This window comes from Varroa destructor, unplaced genomic scaffold (genome assembly GCF_002443255.2).
Source record: "Varroa destructor unplaced genomic scaffold, Vdes_3.0 BEIS01000005.1, whole genome shotgun sequence".
NCBI lineage: Eukaryota > Metazoa > Arthropoda > Arachnida > Mesostigmata > Varroidae > Varroa > Varroa destructor.
The window spans coordinates 6,180,954-6,195,649 of record NW_019211458.1 but is presented as its reverse complement, the minus strand read 5'-3'; the positions used below and the strand labels follow the sequence as shown (position 1 = coordinate 6,195,649).

General features: G+C 40.6%; 1 long non-coding RNA gene across 1 annotated transcript; it reads right to left on the bottom strand.

The window, feature by feature from the left end:
* Positions 1-1,450: 1,450 nt before the first annotated feature.
* On the bottom strand, positions 1,451-13,332 carry LOC147755212 (uncharacterized). Its single transcript, XR_015328953.1, has 2 exons — positions 11,922-13,332; positions 1,451-4,128 (listed from the first exon to the last, which is right to left on the bottom strand). It is a non-coding gene; the product is annotated as an uncharacterized LOC147755212 (long non-coding RNA).
* Positions 13,333-14,696: the final 1,364 nt, after the last annotated feature.

The following is a 14,696-nucleotide window of genomic DNA, read 5'->3' as shown; positions in this document are numbered from 1 at the left end:
GTTCCGTTCGAGCTGCTCTGTTTGAGTCACGTGTATCTGAATCAGTATTTAATATATGCATGCCCTCGAAAATTCTAACGGACCGACAGAAGTTGTGACTAGTTGTGAAAATATGCTGGCTTGGAAATAAAAAATACCATAGTTAAATTCATACCCAATAGTGTTACATGGAGTTCAATTTATAGATGAATATGTATATGAGAGAAAGTATGCCCATTCGTCAATTTCATCGATGGGGCAACTTTTTTATGTTGTCATTGTCAGTCTACTTTAGCGGATTTGATCCAGCTCAATGTATACTCAGCTGTCCGTACTCTCGTGGTGGTTCTTAAGACAAATAGGTGACAAACGTACAAAGTTGACGCTGTAAGCATTCAGCCACAATGTAACTGACAGCTTGTCGCCAAGGCTAAAGCCCCACCCGAGAAACTATAGCTAGATAAGTTATCTCAGAGAGCAAGTTTCTCTTTGTGCTACGTCGAATCGTTCTGGAACTGCAGATTGCTTCCTATTAACATCTATAAAGCGTAAAGTATAACATTAAACGATTTGAGTGCATTTTTATCAGAGCTGACACAATCCGGACTCCCGTTCTGTTACAAACATTGTGCATTTACGTCAGTGCTTTGATTTTTTTCAAATTGTTCCCTCTATTGAATTGCTGTCGAATAAAGCACACAACGGTCAGTAAATCAGACGAGCAGAAAGAGATGGCCCCGAACTTTGCTACGAAACCTCTGCGGCGCCTTTATTATAAGTTACTGATATGTTGTGATTTAGTGCTTCTCTTTTACAAGGCTCTTTTGGGTCCTCTGAATAGTATGTACGTTCACGATATCCTGAAAAGTTAAAACGGAGTGGGCAGTTGCTTCAATAACCTTCCCAAAGCTACGTTATTTAATCTTGCTTGATAGATAGTATCGATTTTTTGGGAACCTTTTTAACATTGCCTTACTTTATTACATCCTTTCTCAATCTGTCGTCATATTGCTGACCAAAGGCCGCCCATACTTATGACTGCTGTTCCTTCGAGAACTAATATAGATCTGCATAACGACAACAAGTTCCGCGCCCGATTTTAGCTGACCGGCGCATTGCTCGGAGAAGGTCGCGCACAGTGGGTGAATAGGAAGTTGACTTGTAACTTCACCGAGAAAACACTCCATATTTTTTTCCGGACGTCCAAAGCAGAACATAAAACGTTGACTCAGCAAACATCTTGCAAAGTAAATAATAATTTTTCTAAATGTCAGAACGGATTTAAAACCGATCAAGCTCGAGAGTTTCAAACTTAGAACTTTCTATCGGAAGCTTCCAGGAAACACTTGGAGCTGTTTACAGCTGTTCATTGTCAAGCTTCCGGGTCAATAGTAAGCCTAGTAATGAACCTGCCATAAAAATAGAATCATAAAGGTTTCTTTCGATTCCAAATCAAAATGATAGCCATCAATAAAGACAGAAGGAAACAATGTTTATTATGTTCTACAGGCCCAGCATATACCGAGCAGAAACTCTTACAGAACTTGAACGAAGCACATCTGCACCGGCAACAGGTTTTATCAATATCTGATGTTGACCAGATCTATTTTATACAAGTCTGGGCGCAAAGGATACGCGGACAATGTTTTGGGTCATTGTGACTCTACGCACCACATCTCCGCCACCTACCTCCTCTCCGCCGGTTAGCAGACCCCGCCCTAACCCTGTCGAAAGCCGCTAAGGGGACATAACATTATTTATGCTGCGCGTTTGTCTCTTGGGGCCGAATTGCTGCTGCTATATTGTTGTTGTTGTTGTTTTGCGTTTTTACTGCGGCTGCTGCGGCTGCGGCTGCGGCTATCACCAGTGTCGTCGATCAGGGCAAAAGAGGCAAACGCTATCGTTGTTGCCGCAATGGCTCGGAGCTTCCGTCGATGTTACCTTTTCACATGCGCTGTTACTGTTTCTATTTAGATTCTATTTAATTTGTTTTATTTTGAAATGTGTTAGGTTACCGCTTTACTTTCTATCGCACTATTTATCAACTTTCATTTTCTCATTGTGTCTGCTACGCTATCGACGCCGAAAACCAATGGAAACATCTACATAAACACATAATACATAGTACGTACTGGCCATCTATCAGTTCCGATAATAATTAATTGATCACGAAGTGTAATGAGTATTTGTAAAAGGATAAACAGCGCAAAGTATCTGACTCGAAGGTGCTGAAGTTGCTTTCTAATTTCCGGTTCAGTCCGAGTCTTTCTTGAGCCAGCCACTCTATAACTTGCGTGTCACATTGACAAAGAGGCCACAGGATCATAGCAATATAAAATATGCTCGTGGGTTAATAAATAACACCGATCCTTCACGATACAAATGGCGCAACTGGCTTGATAGCTTTCTATAGTCTTGTGACTCAGCGGCTTGATTTCGGTTTTCAAAGTAACGGAAGAAAAAGGGCTGCTTTAGGTTCTTTCCATGTGACAAGTTGTCGAAATCGCTTTGCCCATCTAAGTCCGGAAGACACATTTTTGGTTTGCAAGCGTTTGCTACTGTCATCATGAATGATCTCTCAGCCAAACAACAATTTTTAAATGAGTTATTATTTGTTTTGTCTTTGTAGCTGACGGCATTTTCTGCCGCAAGATGAGCGTTTGATTTACTGAAGCCATGATATTTTCTATGTTCTATGCTTGGCACCCGGGTTGAAGACGTACATTTTATAAATCATGTATGATCTAGCAACATATTTATTTCATAGGTAAGAGTAATCACCCTACTGGTCATTATTGTTTTCTATTACATGTCTTCAGCGTTCGCTGACGCTACTGCGAAGCAATCCAGATAAATTTCACCGCTTGTAAAACTTCGATAATAGTAATAATAATCAATACTATTCACCGAAGCGTCGCACTTCATTTAATTGTTATTAATATTTGAACTCAAATTATTCAAGCCTTAATCGTATATATATATATATATATATATATATATATATATATATATATATATATATAAAGTAAAAACTATTAACCGCTTCTGTTAAGTTGTCCAGGGCTATTTAAAGGGTCGAACAACTTTTAAACCATATAGCATTTGATGTGTTAGATATATCTTAATCTATTATTTACATACTGAAGCTAACGCCTTGGATTCTTCGCAATGACTGTGTGCTTGTAATTTGCATTACCACACCTAATTTCACTTATCGACAACTTATTTGAGAAGTTACAGGGCACAGTGGGGTCGTCGTGTGGGGGTTGAAGTGACCGTCCGAGCTTATTCTCCTCTATTATTATTTCCTCGACCCACGTTTCGATTATAGTGTAGCAACAAGGAAGATGTTGCGGAAATTAGTTACTGCAGACATCTACGAGACTCTTTAGGAACTTCAGAGATCCATCAGCCAGGTCTGTTTTTTTCAAGCAATATCTCGCAACGACAACTGCCCCTGGGCAACATGGCGACTGTGAGCATTCGGGTAAACCGAATTCGTTCTACCGTACTGCCATGGAAGTCGCTTTCTTTCCTACTCGACATCAGCCTATCGCCTGAAATATTTGTGGTGGACGGCACAGGCTAATCCTTGTTTCGTCTATAACGGTATGCTCCGAGCGATTTGTTCACTGCTGGTAATTGCTCAAAGCGTCTCTAAAATATACGAGACACGGTTATATCTGTTTTGGACTCAGTTTGTGAGGAAGCAATTTTTTTTTGCTTTTATTCTTCGTTTTCAGTGGTCCCGTCACAATGTCATTGAACTTCGCTATGCCTTGAACGGGGCGAATGTATTGTCTCTGCTCTGCTTCGTCTTAAAGTTTCCGTGCTAAAGAGCGACTCGTTCCTCAATTCGAGATCCTGAGATTCAGTCTCCTCGCTTGAAGTGCCCTATTTCATAACCTCTGTTCTTGAAGTGATCGTACGAGTAACGAACTCTTATTTCAATATAGACCCTTTTACCCGATGTTTTCATCAATCTTCCCCATTCCCGAAAAACGCTTAAATTAATCCCTAAGCGTTGGTTATGAGCACCAAACGATATCTTTGCTTCTGTCCCAATGTACCTAGTATTCCTAGGTTATACTCAATGAGTTTATAGTCACCGAAGGCCAAAGACTGATATGCATTTTCCCAAAACGTAACCTGAAAACAGCAGAACAGAAACGTAGAGGTATTAAAATTTTTCGGCCAGTCGAAGTACTCCGGGCAAGCTAGTTGGGTTGTTTTTTTAATATAGGATATTTGATAACGCTCTCATGGGTGTGGTATACATCTTTCAAAGATGAAACAAGCTTTGCTAGCTGATTTGGCAACTACGCTAAGCATACCCGCATTTAGCTTCGAATATAGAAGAATAGCAGTATGTACACAATGACGCTGATATGATAGTTTAGCTCAATACTGAACTTACCATGATTCCGCCACGATACTCTGATGGTTTGTCCAGCTTGCGAATGCCAGTATATATAGTACTGTCTTATATATATAACACAAAAGATTGTGTTGGTTTTACCAGTTGTATTATCCCTATAAATGCAGTTTCTCTCATTTAACTCTGAACTGAGCATTGCCGTTTCATGTTTACAGAAACAATGGGCCGGGGTTTACGCACTCATGCGTTTGTATAGCTTTCATTGAAACTAATGTTACGATTTCGGTATTAGTTCTTCAAGGACTCGTCGTGTGGGGCTGAAGCTATTAGCGTATTATCTGCCGTATTGGCTGAAATTTTCGTCTAAATAAATTGCCTACACAGAAATCCCCAGCGCGTTCATAACGGACACAGGGCATCTGTTATAAAAGAAAAGTCGAAACAACAGCCTGCCAACTCATAGGAGACTTAATACGCCGTCAATGTTTACAAAAGATCTTCAAGAATAAAAACATCACCGTTATAACTGCGCTTTGGGTCAGTTCTTCAGGCCTTCTATTCGAGTTGACGGGTCCGTTTCGGAACACTGCCACTGGGGTGAGCTGTTCAGTTGAAGACCAAATTAGCTAGTTATAATCTTGCAGAAATAAACATACGACATGAACGTTATCATTTCAAAGTTCTGAAGCAAACACTAACCATAAGCCTTGGTAAACAAAAATGACACAGAAGAAATAGTGACACTCAAGCCAAAATGAGAAGATCAAACAAGATATTAACCACTGCTATACAGAGGTAAAGAGAATTGGTTCCTCACAATGAGCGCAAGCTTTGAGGACTCGCAATTTTAGAGTCGTCTGAAATAATTGAGAGGAATATTAATAGAAAAATCGCAGACAATCGTAGGTTTCACATTGGCGAATGCACCGTACCACAAACGTGTGGAATCGTCTGCATGACAGAAGCCAAGTTCCTACACAAATGCCTCAAACAGAGATAGCTATGATTTTACTACTAAAATAAAGAACAGTATAATAACATCGAAAATACTGTTAATTGTCCCAACCTCTGAGCCTGTATAGGTGTACATGTGAGACTTTTCAAAGCGTCCATCCTCGTTGGTCTTTTCATTCTGCCACTTCACTCGAGACACATCGCCGCCTAACACGAACCGGCTATTGTCGTCGATAGGCAAGAGAAACCTGGGACTATTTTTGAATGCAGAAATTGTACAAGTTGAAGCAGTAAATAGGTTTATTCGTCACTGACTTGGCCTTATGATATAAACCGCTTTTTTCACTACACATTTTACATACATGAGTCTTTGCACATAGCGTACACATTATTCATCTATGTAACTTTTTGACGATAATCTCTGCAGGTTTTGCTAAGCCCTCCGATAGCCGCTCTGTCATGCAGCGTCAACTCGACCACGATACCCAAACCAAAAACACATTGGCAAGTTAGTTACTAGAAAACGTTATGATTAAGCAAACCAACATAACCTGAACAGAAATAGAAACATAATAGTTGGAGTTTCGCAATTGAGGGATTTTACCAAAGAGCTTCGGTGGTAACGTTGCGATTTATATGCCAATAACAGTCAGTTTTTTTTTCTCACGGTAAAGTCAAGCTTTGCGTGACAAACGTTTGGGCAGATTTCCAACGCCCGACTCTCAAACGTTGACAAGCAGTCGGGTCGCAAGAATACAATAACACCTCGTACGATACGATAGGGCATGCACGTCAACGCAGCAAATGCCGGCTGGCCTCCGTTAGGTTACAGTAATTAAGATGTTCATTTATATAACCTTAGCCAAACAATAAAACCGAATTTTAACATGTTAGTTATAGATCAGAGCAGGTATCTAGATTATCTCCGATTTACTGGCTGCGTGTGCGTGTGTGTGTACGTGTGTATAGCTAAACAGAAGCCGTAGTAAGCACAACTACTTCATACTTAGTCAGCACACAAGCAGAAAGATACGTAGACAAAGAAATACTGCATCAGCGTTTATCCATGGGCTAGTTATGTGAGTAGGCCGTCGGCCGGTCAGTGGGGTGACGCAAATTTCATCAGCTCTTCGTGAGGTGTCGTTGGCGGCAGCGACGATGTATGAGTATGCTTCATGTTGGTTTGTTTACTCAGTCCCAGCTGCTTCGGCTGTCAGTCTGACGCCGACCTCATTTTCGTTTCATCTGCCTTCAGTGATGCTACTCCCAGTTCTCTAGTACCGGCTGTTAAATGAGCAATTGAAGCTGTGGCTACATCAGGGCCGCAGAGAGGTGAACTAAAGTCACCTTGGTGTAGAAACGCAAATAAAAAAATAAGTGGAACCGACGCGCTTCATATTCAATTCTCATCAATATAGCAAACAAGAGCGAACTAGGAGCTACCGAGGGCCGAGAAAAGCATCATGTAATGACGAGTTGCGCGCTTGATAAGCGATAACTTCGCGCGATGTTTTCGATCTAAGTTCGCTTTTTGGCACAGTGATTGGTACGACCAAATATCCTAACTTACCTTAATGGATAACTTAAAATCTCTTAGATAGATTTTTTTGGAGTAGCCGAGCAATGAGAACAGTTAAGGCCGAGACTCGCATCAGATGATCACCCTTAATTGTGGTCATAGGAATCATGAACAATAATAAGGCCACTTCTATACAGTTTTATTACGTGTAACGTATTGTACAACCGCAATCGTTCAAAGCGTACGTCTGAAAGCGCCTGACAGTTCGAAGCCAGAACTTCGTCAATGAAAGCCTCGCAATTTCTTTCACACAATATTTCATAAATTCTGCAGAATTTTCCATGTATTTAGCATTAGGCATTAGCTAACTAGGTTATCTAGTAACAAAATAAATGGGCATCAATTGTACAAAGCAATGTTTGTAAATACTCCGTTTCTCTCTCAAGTGGATTTGCCCTTTTACATTGATGATAGAACCTGTTTCAATTAGTTTCATATAGCTTTCAAATGGACTCTTCCAGTGAAACGGATATCCGCCCCATCATAATCAGTCCTCGATCGTATGCTTTATATACTTGATTTAGCCCTTGTTAGTCGGACTGAGCGGTGATACAAACGCACTTATACCGGCGACTTACGCCGTTTTAGGTAGATACAAGCTTCTGTCTATCTACGATGTCTATCAGATAGCGGAGCAGCTGGTACCTTTCACCGGATCGGCAGCCGTAAGTAGTGCTATTTTGATTTGAGCTATCTTGGTTTCCGTAGTCCTGGTAACAGCTCGACCCATCTATTTAGGTATGTTATTACTTTGGTGTGTCTGTTTCGATAAATGTGTAGAAAGAACATAGGCATTTTCACAACGCTGTCAGACTGAACGAATTACACTTCAGTTCAGAATATTTCAGATCAACCAATAGTATTGACTTTAGCCACCCGGAGTGATTTCTGTAGGTGATCGAAAAGTTCAGCGGCACAATTAATTGTTTTAAAAAACGAAAGAAAGCCAGTTCGATCGCGACGAAGGCTAAAATCTCACACAAAAAAACATGTCCCCAGGGGTCTTATTGATAATAGCGAGGTGATGACTAATCTTGGTACGTTGGAGAGGAGAAATTACCTTCTAAATGGTACAAACAACCTCATTGAGTGACATTAGCAACTGTATTAATTAAAAAAAGCCATTAATTGGGCTAGCTTCGCAGCTGGTTCTTGGAAGTTCTGTAGCTTGTGTCGCGGACCCATACAACGAACTCGGTATTCAATAAGATTGTTACATTTTTTGCGATTAGAAAACATGGATTAGGCAAACATAGCCAACATGGATGAATCTAGATGAATACTAGAATCTTTCAGGTAAGATAAAAATACCGAATAAGATTTTCAGGCTAAGCCTAACTATCGCTCAAATTTCATAATTTGCCTATGCAGTTATAAGTAAGTGTAAGGGAGCCTTTTGATCACCTAGAGTCTTCGTTCCCAATCATTTCACAGAAATTTTAGTTCGTTACCAGAAATGCCCATATCTTTTCTGCCACAGATTATGATGATCTGTTCCCGCTGCACTAATACAACGACAAAAACGTGACTCTCAAGAAGCTCACAGTTTGATTCGTTGGGGGGTAGTCAGCAACCCAAACCGATGTGTTGGGTCTAATTTACGTTATGTGTTGTTGTTGTTGTAAGCTGTGGTTCCCATTCAGTATATTTGACTTAGAAATTGTCAACTACCTTCACCAAAAGATAGATGTTTCTTCGCGAAACGTTTACGGTGCGTAGTTACGATTTCATTGACCTGGCAGAAAAGACATAAATAACAGGGCGTTAAAACGAAAGGTAAAAAGGCTAAAAAAAAGGGAAGATTTCACATAAAATGTTAAGTGTCTCGAAGAGATGTCGACCATTCATTCATTCATTCATATACCTGCTAGGAAGCTAAATATGCGGTCAATTCGCTAAATTGTGTTTACTCGTTTTGCCTGTGACAGTGGTCTATCCGTCCTCTCTACTTCTCGTCAACGTTCGGTAGTTCCCGTAATAGTGAACGCGAGTAATAGATAGATAGATAGATAGATAGATAGATAGAAAGAACTCAGTCACCTGTCGCTGATCTACATTGGCATCGCATACACATAAATCGCTGGCCTGCTTCATTTTAGGTTAATTAAAATTGTCCGGATATATATATTTTGGCTGTCTTTCGGGCTTATCTATACCACATATGAGCACCATCTGTGATTACTGCTTGAATTTGGAACCTAAGCCGCTAACTACTCCGTTTGAAAAAAATATTCCTCCTTTAACACAGAAAGCTTTCAACAGTGGATGTACGTCGGGAGACATTAGTAACCGTGGACTCGCTAAAGTGTTAGCTAAATACACTGCATTAAATTCTGACCTGGAATCAGGCCAAAAGTCGCAAAAATGCGAGCGCCTAAAGCGGGTACAAAAAGCTTGAAATAGGCAAAGAGATGCAAGAAATCCCTAAAGAATGTTAAAGTCTGTCTGGACGACCAAATTGTGAATTGATATTCTCTTCTTTTAGAAAACCCCCGTTATTTTCTCTGCGAGAAATCTTTGTGTGTCAAAAATGGCTTTTTAAGCCATTTTGATGATTTCTCCAAACCTTTAAATCTAAATTTCATGGAGGATCTTCCAGTTTGCCTCAAAATATTTCTGTTTAGATATTCCAAAAACCGCATGACAGGTGGCAGTAATGTAAACCGTCGATTTCAGCCAAAAAAATTAAGTTTCTAATTATGGTAGGGGTTCATACAACGCAAGATGTTCATTTAAATCCCAAAAACAAATTTGTTGTCTGGCTTTCAGCTGATACCATGAACAGAAGAAAGAAAATAAACGTGTGCCCGTTACGACAAACGCCGTGCCAGAATCTTTGCTCATATATATATATATATATATATATATATATATAAAGAATTTAAATTTAGTATTTATAATAAAGATATTTAGTAAAAAGTTTCGTTCTGGAAGATTAAAAGCTCAGGATATAGATGCACTCAGTTTGTCAAATGTCTGCTAGCCTCCTGTGGTAATGCTTGAAGTAAAATTTTACTACAGTTTTGTACTTATAAAAATTCTGACAAAATGAGGATTTTAAGACTCTGTGTGAACAAGACATATATGTGTCACTAAGTGAAATTTTCTTCTAAAAATCTCTAGCTATCTAGTAATATCGGCCGTTGTGCGTTGTCGTTTCTCTTCAAGTTGGTCGAATTCTTAGCGCTTTGTTGTTTTTTTTTTTTATTCTAAGAAAAAATCGATCAACAGTAAAAGTAATCATAGTAGAAGACGCCTTCGGATCTTGGTTAACCTTGCATATTAGAAGTTCGCCATAATTACAACTATATTTGTATATTGTACGTCATTATGTCGTTTGTGAAGTGGTTTAATGTTTAATAACGAGTACATCAACTTAACATTCAAAGTGAATTTCATTCACAGCCATTGCCACCGATCAACAACGCTATCAACAACATGAAGCTAATAGTGTTTAAACAAAAATGCCCCTTTTTTAGATCCCCGCTAATCCGTCCGTAACACAAGAGCAGCCGATAAACAAATATCAGCTCTCGTCTTTTAGCTACAATATTAGAGATCGGCGTTTTTAGCTGGTACATTAACAAAAGCAGATACGACATCAACGAGAACAGAGTCAAGTGCAGGAAACAAATAACAGTGAGGTGACTACAAATCATTTCTTTCCAATTGAAAGTCAGCGGGTAGCCCCCCAATCGATTTTGGCACCTCGAATATTTTTGTACAACGCAACAACAACAGCCGTCATCATCACGTCGCCGTCGTCGTCGTCATTATAACGGCTATTTCTGCGAGTATTTTTTCTGCTATAGAACTGCTCATATCATACGAATCCAGCAGTAAACGAATCGAAATGGAGCAGAAATGTACTTTATGTATATATGCGTGTGTGTATGTGTGTGTATATATAGTGGTCGAATTGGGCCTTGACTCCCCCTGTTTCGCCCGGTGTCATTTCTCCTCTACAGCTGAAAAAGACGACGATGGTGCTTCTTATTTTGTCTATTTGCTGACCAAACTGGTCGCCTTTACGCTCGCACAGGTTTTTAGTGCGTGTGTGTGTTCGCGTCTACGCGCGCGAGAAATGTATCGCTGTTGTGTGTCGTAGGAACTTGTAATGGCCCAGTTACACAGTTGGCCTCTTGTTCTTTATTTTGTTTATATGCATCTGACGAGGTAACAAAGACAAATGCCTGAATGTTTCGCTAACGAGCTCAATTTGGCGTTCGCAAACAGAAGAAGGTGGCTGGCTGATTTGTTTCTCGGTTAATCTCGCCAAGTTAAACTTGCTTAAGTTACCACTACTAGCCCTAATAAGTGCGACCACTTGTTTTTCATTATTAAGTAAATGTAACAAATACAGTTAGTAGGGAAACAGGTCTAAGCAAGTAAAATAAATACATCAATAAAGCGAAAATAAGGAAACGTAACAAGAACGACAGAAGACCTAAATCAAATAAACGACGAACCATCGCAGCCGATCGATCGAGGTATTCTATCTTAGTAATTAAACGTCTCATTCTCTATCACACGAATAGGCATCGCACCTTGCTTAGGACTAAATTAACAACAAAAACAATTGCTGAAGCTAGAAAAGGCGTGCGGGTAAGATAGCGACATTCAAAGGAACCCAGTTTGTATGCGGGCCACGAATCAGCTACGGTTGTCGAAGACTAAGTGAGCGATGATTATAGTTAAGGCAACAACACGAGCTATTATAACATATCATATCAATATCATAAATAACAGAGACTTGCTCTGTATGGGTAGCTGAGGATATGCTGCGAAAACAGTACATTGTATACCCATTCATCGTACATGCATAGACTCGCTATTGAAACGAATTTAGGCTATTTACAGGACTAGATTATACAATACACTAGCGAAAACAACGGTCTATAGTTGAAGAAACAGCATCTACAAGCACCATATCAGGGAATCACAAAGTAGAACCACGGCCGTAATTGCTCGCACGCCACAAATTAGGCAATCTATCCGCGCGAGGCAAAACCTCCCGCGCTTGCAACTTACCTGCGACTCGTTCGTCCAGTCTCTATGCGAAAATACACAGACAATTTATGAATACGTAAAAAAAAAAAACTCCTGTCCCTTAGTCGGCTAATGGTTATAATAATGATAATGAATAGAACGCACTGAAATAGCCTATCGCCTCAAACAGGGTGTTCGAAGTGATTCAACGGTCCCAGCTGGCCGATGACAAAACATCGATACGTTCTGGTACAGTTCACAGTTAGTGATCGAACGTAGCGTGAATACTCATGTTCAAATCATCTGATGATTACAATGATAGCATATATAATAATAAAATCAATTGATGACCAATTTCAGAGAGTTCGTTTGTTTGTCAAGGCGCACCTCAGTTGTTCGCTTGCAACTTTGTATACATACAGCTCTATAAAAGTATGAGATCTCCGCCCTTTGGTCAATGCTCGTGCATCCACGGGAGTACCATTCGAGGCGGCTTGGCAAATCGCTCGAAATTAATGGGCCACAACGAAACCGGCCCACTATTCATAGCATAATAATACATAAACCTGCCGATATTGCTCGATTTTATACGAACAGACCGTCCTTAGTGTCACGTCTCAACGACTACTCCGCACGCCTCTACAGTTAGCACCTACATATTATGTAAATGGGAAACGACTTAGTTCTCGTTAGATGCGAACAGCACGTTTCGTGCATCAAAAGCTTTAGTGAGGCTAGCAGTCCACCGAAATCGTAATCACACGCCAGTAATCATGTTGTACGTACGAATTTCCAAATTCTTGTTCTAAACGCACGAGGGAACAGCTCAAAATTGTCCCAGATTGACAATGATAAATACCGTTTATTATATAATGAGTGATAACAATCAACAACATCTTGTCCATATCACACATTCTCCTATATGAAGAACTTGTTTGAATCGCACAGATTGTGTATCATTGTGTGCGGGACTCGGACCACCAATCCCTGCTGCGTTGCGCCTGCAGGCTTGGCCGTTCAAGCCACGGTGGCGATTTCTTAGGCTACCGACCTATTCAATTTAGCCGCACGGTAAATACGCAAAGATGCCCACTATCATTAATAGTAGCGCCACCTAGAGTTCCGTTTGGTAATAATCATAATAGTAATAATACTGAACCGCGCCAACTTCAAACACGTCATCGGTCATCTGCTGCTCGGGGCTGATGCTGTTCATTTCAAGGCTTACACTGGTGATAACCTTTTACCACCTTGGCAACACGCCTTGGCGCCAACGCGCGCGCCATATTTCATTGTATATCAAATTATAATAATACCGTCATTGTAGTTAAGAGGGAGGCATTGGACAACGACTTCGCTATCAAGCGTTGATAGCTACCGACGAGTCAGCGAAAAAAAAACAACCTGTATACATATATCTCAGCAAAAATAACAATCTGAGCTTTGTTGTTGAACCTTGTTAATCGCTAATTAAATGAGAAGGGGAGAAGTAGCAGTCGGTAAGACGCCAGCCAAACGAGCGGCGAGCGAGCGGGCGGGCGAGAGCGCGTGAGAGAGAGAGAGCGAACTGCGAATTCTATCGCGCCATGCCGCGCCACCAGTGCTAAGTCTGTTGTTGTTCGTTGATGTCGCTGATGATGCTTCTGCTTCTATTGTTGCTGTTGTTGTCGAGGAGCTTAAAGACGACAGCGACCAGAGTTATTTTAGTGGCGTAGTGGTGGCGCGTGTTAGCACTGGCTTCTGCTTTACCCTGCGCCTGCCACGCCCCCCCGCGGCGTACTGGTGTGTCTGCCTCTACTTCTTCAAATTCAGCAATAACAGCAAGAGTCACAAGGCAGCAACGAATGCCAACAACGAACGTCGAAAACAACTTAGAAAAGTGGTGCTAAAGCTATCTTTTGCTCTTCTATATAGCTGCCACTGGCATTCGACAGAAGGGAGGCACTGTGAGAAACATCACGAACCATCATCGTGACTTGTTGAATCGTTCATTATTATTATTACTATTATTGGTGATTGGGTACTTTACGGAAAAGCAGCCAGCTCACCGGTTAAACTTGTCGAGAGAAAAGTCTACAGTATTTAGTGGTGTTATCGAGTGCGCCTGATAACAATTGGCGTTATAATGTTAACCTAGCATCGATATTGTTGATTGTAAACAGATCTATGGTTTGAAGAAAATGACAGCAACATGTTTTTCCTCGGTCACCTGATGGAGTTTGCTCTGAGACGTTCCACTTCAGACAATAGAACCTTAAATAAGTGTTTCGCTTTCCCGCAAATTGACACAAATGCGATAATTGCTTTTTGTTGCTAATGCCACCCAGTCCTTTAGAGATGAATCCCCTTTTAATTTAGTTCTGCCATTGAAGCACGCCGCTATCCATAATTCCGAATAGGAGTACGTCGAGCTCAACCGGGCGTGTGCCATTCTAACAGTGATGATGGAAGTGTCATTGCCGTCTGCTGTTGCCCTACCCTTCAATCAGAATTCGATTGGCGGGCTGATTGTCAAATGAAATTTGGCCATTTCCGATAAAGTCCGGCTAAAGCGACATGATATTATCGTGCCCTTTCTTGTAAACTGTATTCTTCCTACAAGTCAGCTGGATGTTTTTATACCGATTGGCCTTTGTTATTAAAATTACTTCTCAGGGCGTTGTCACAACGATAAACCCATTGTATAACCGTAATAATGATCAAGCGTTTATAGTGCATATACGAAAACTATTAGATCTAAACACAATGGACGTTTTTCATTTCACTGAGCAAAAGGAATATCAACTGTTGTAGGCTATATTATTTCCTAGAAGACGG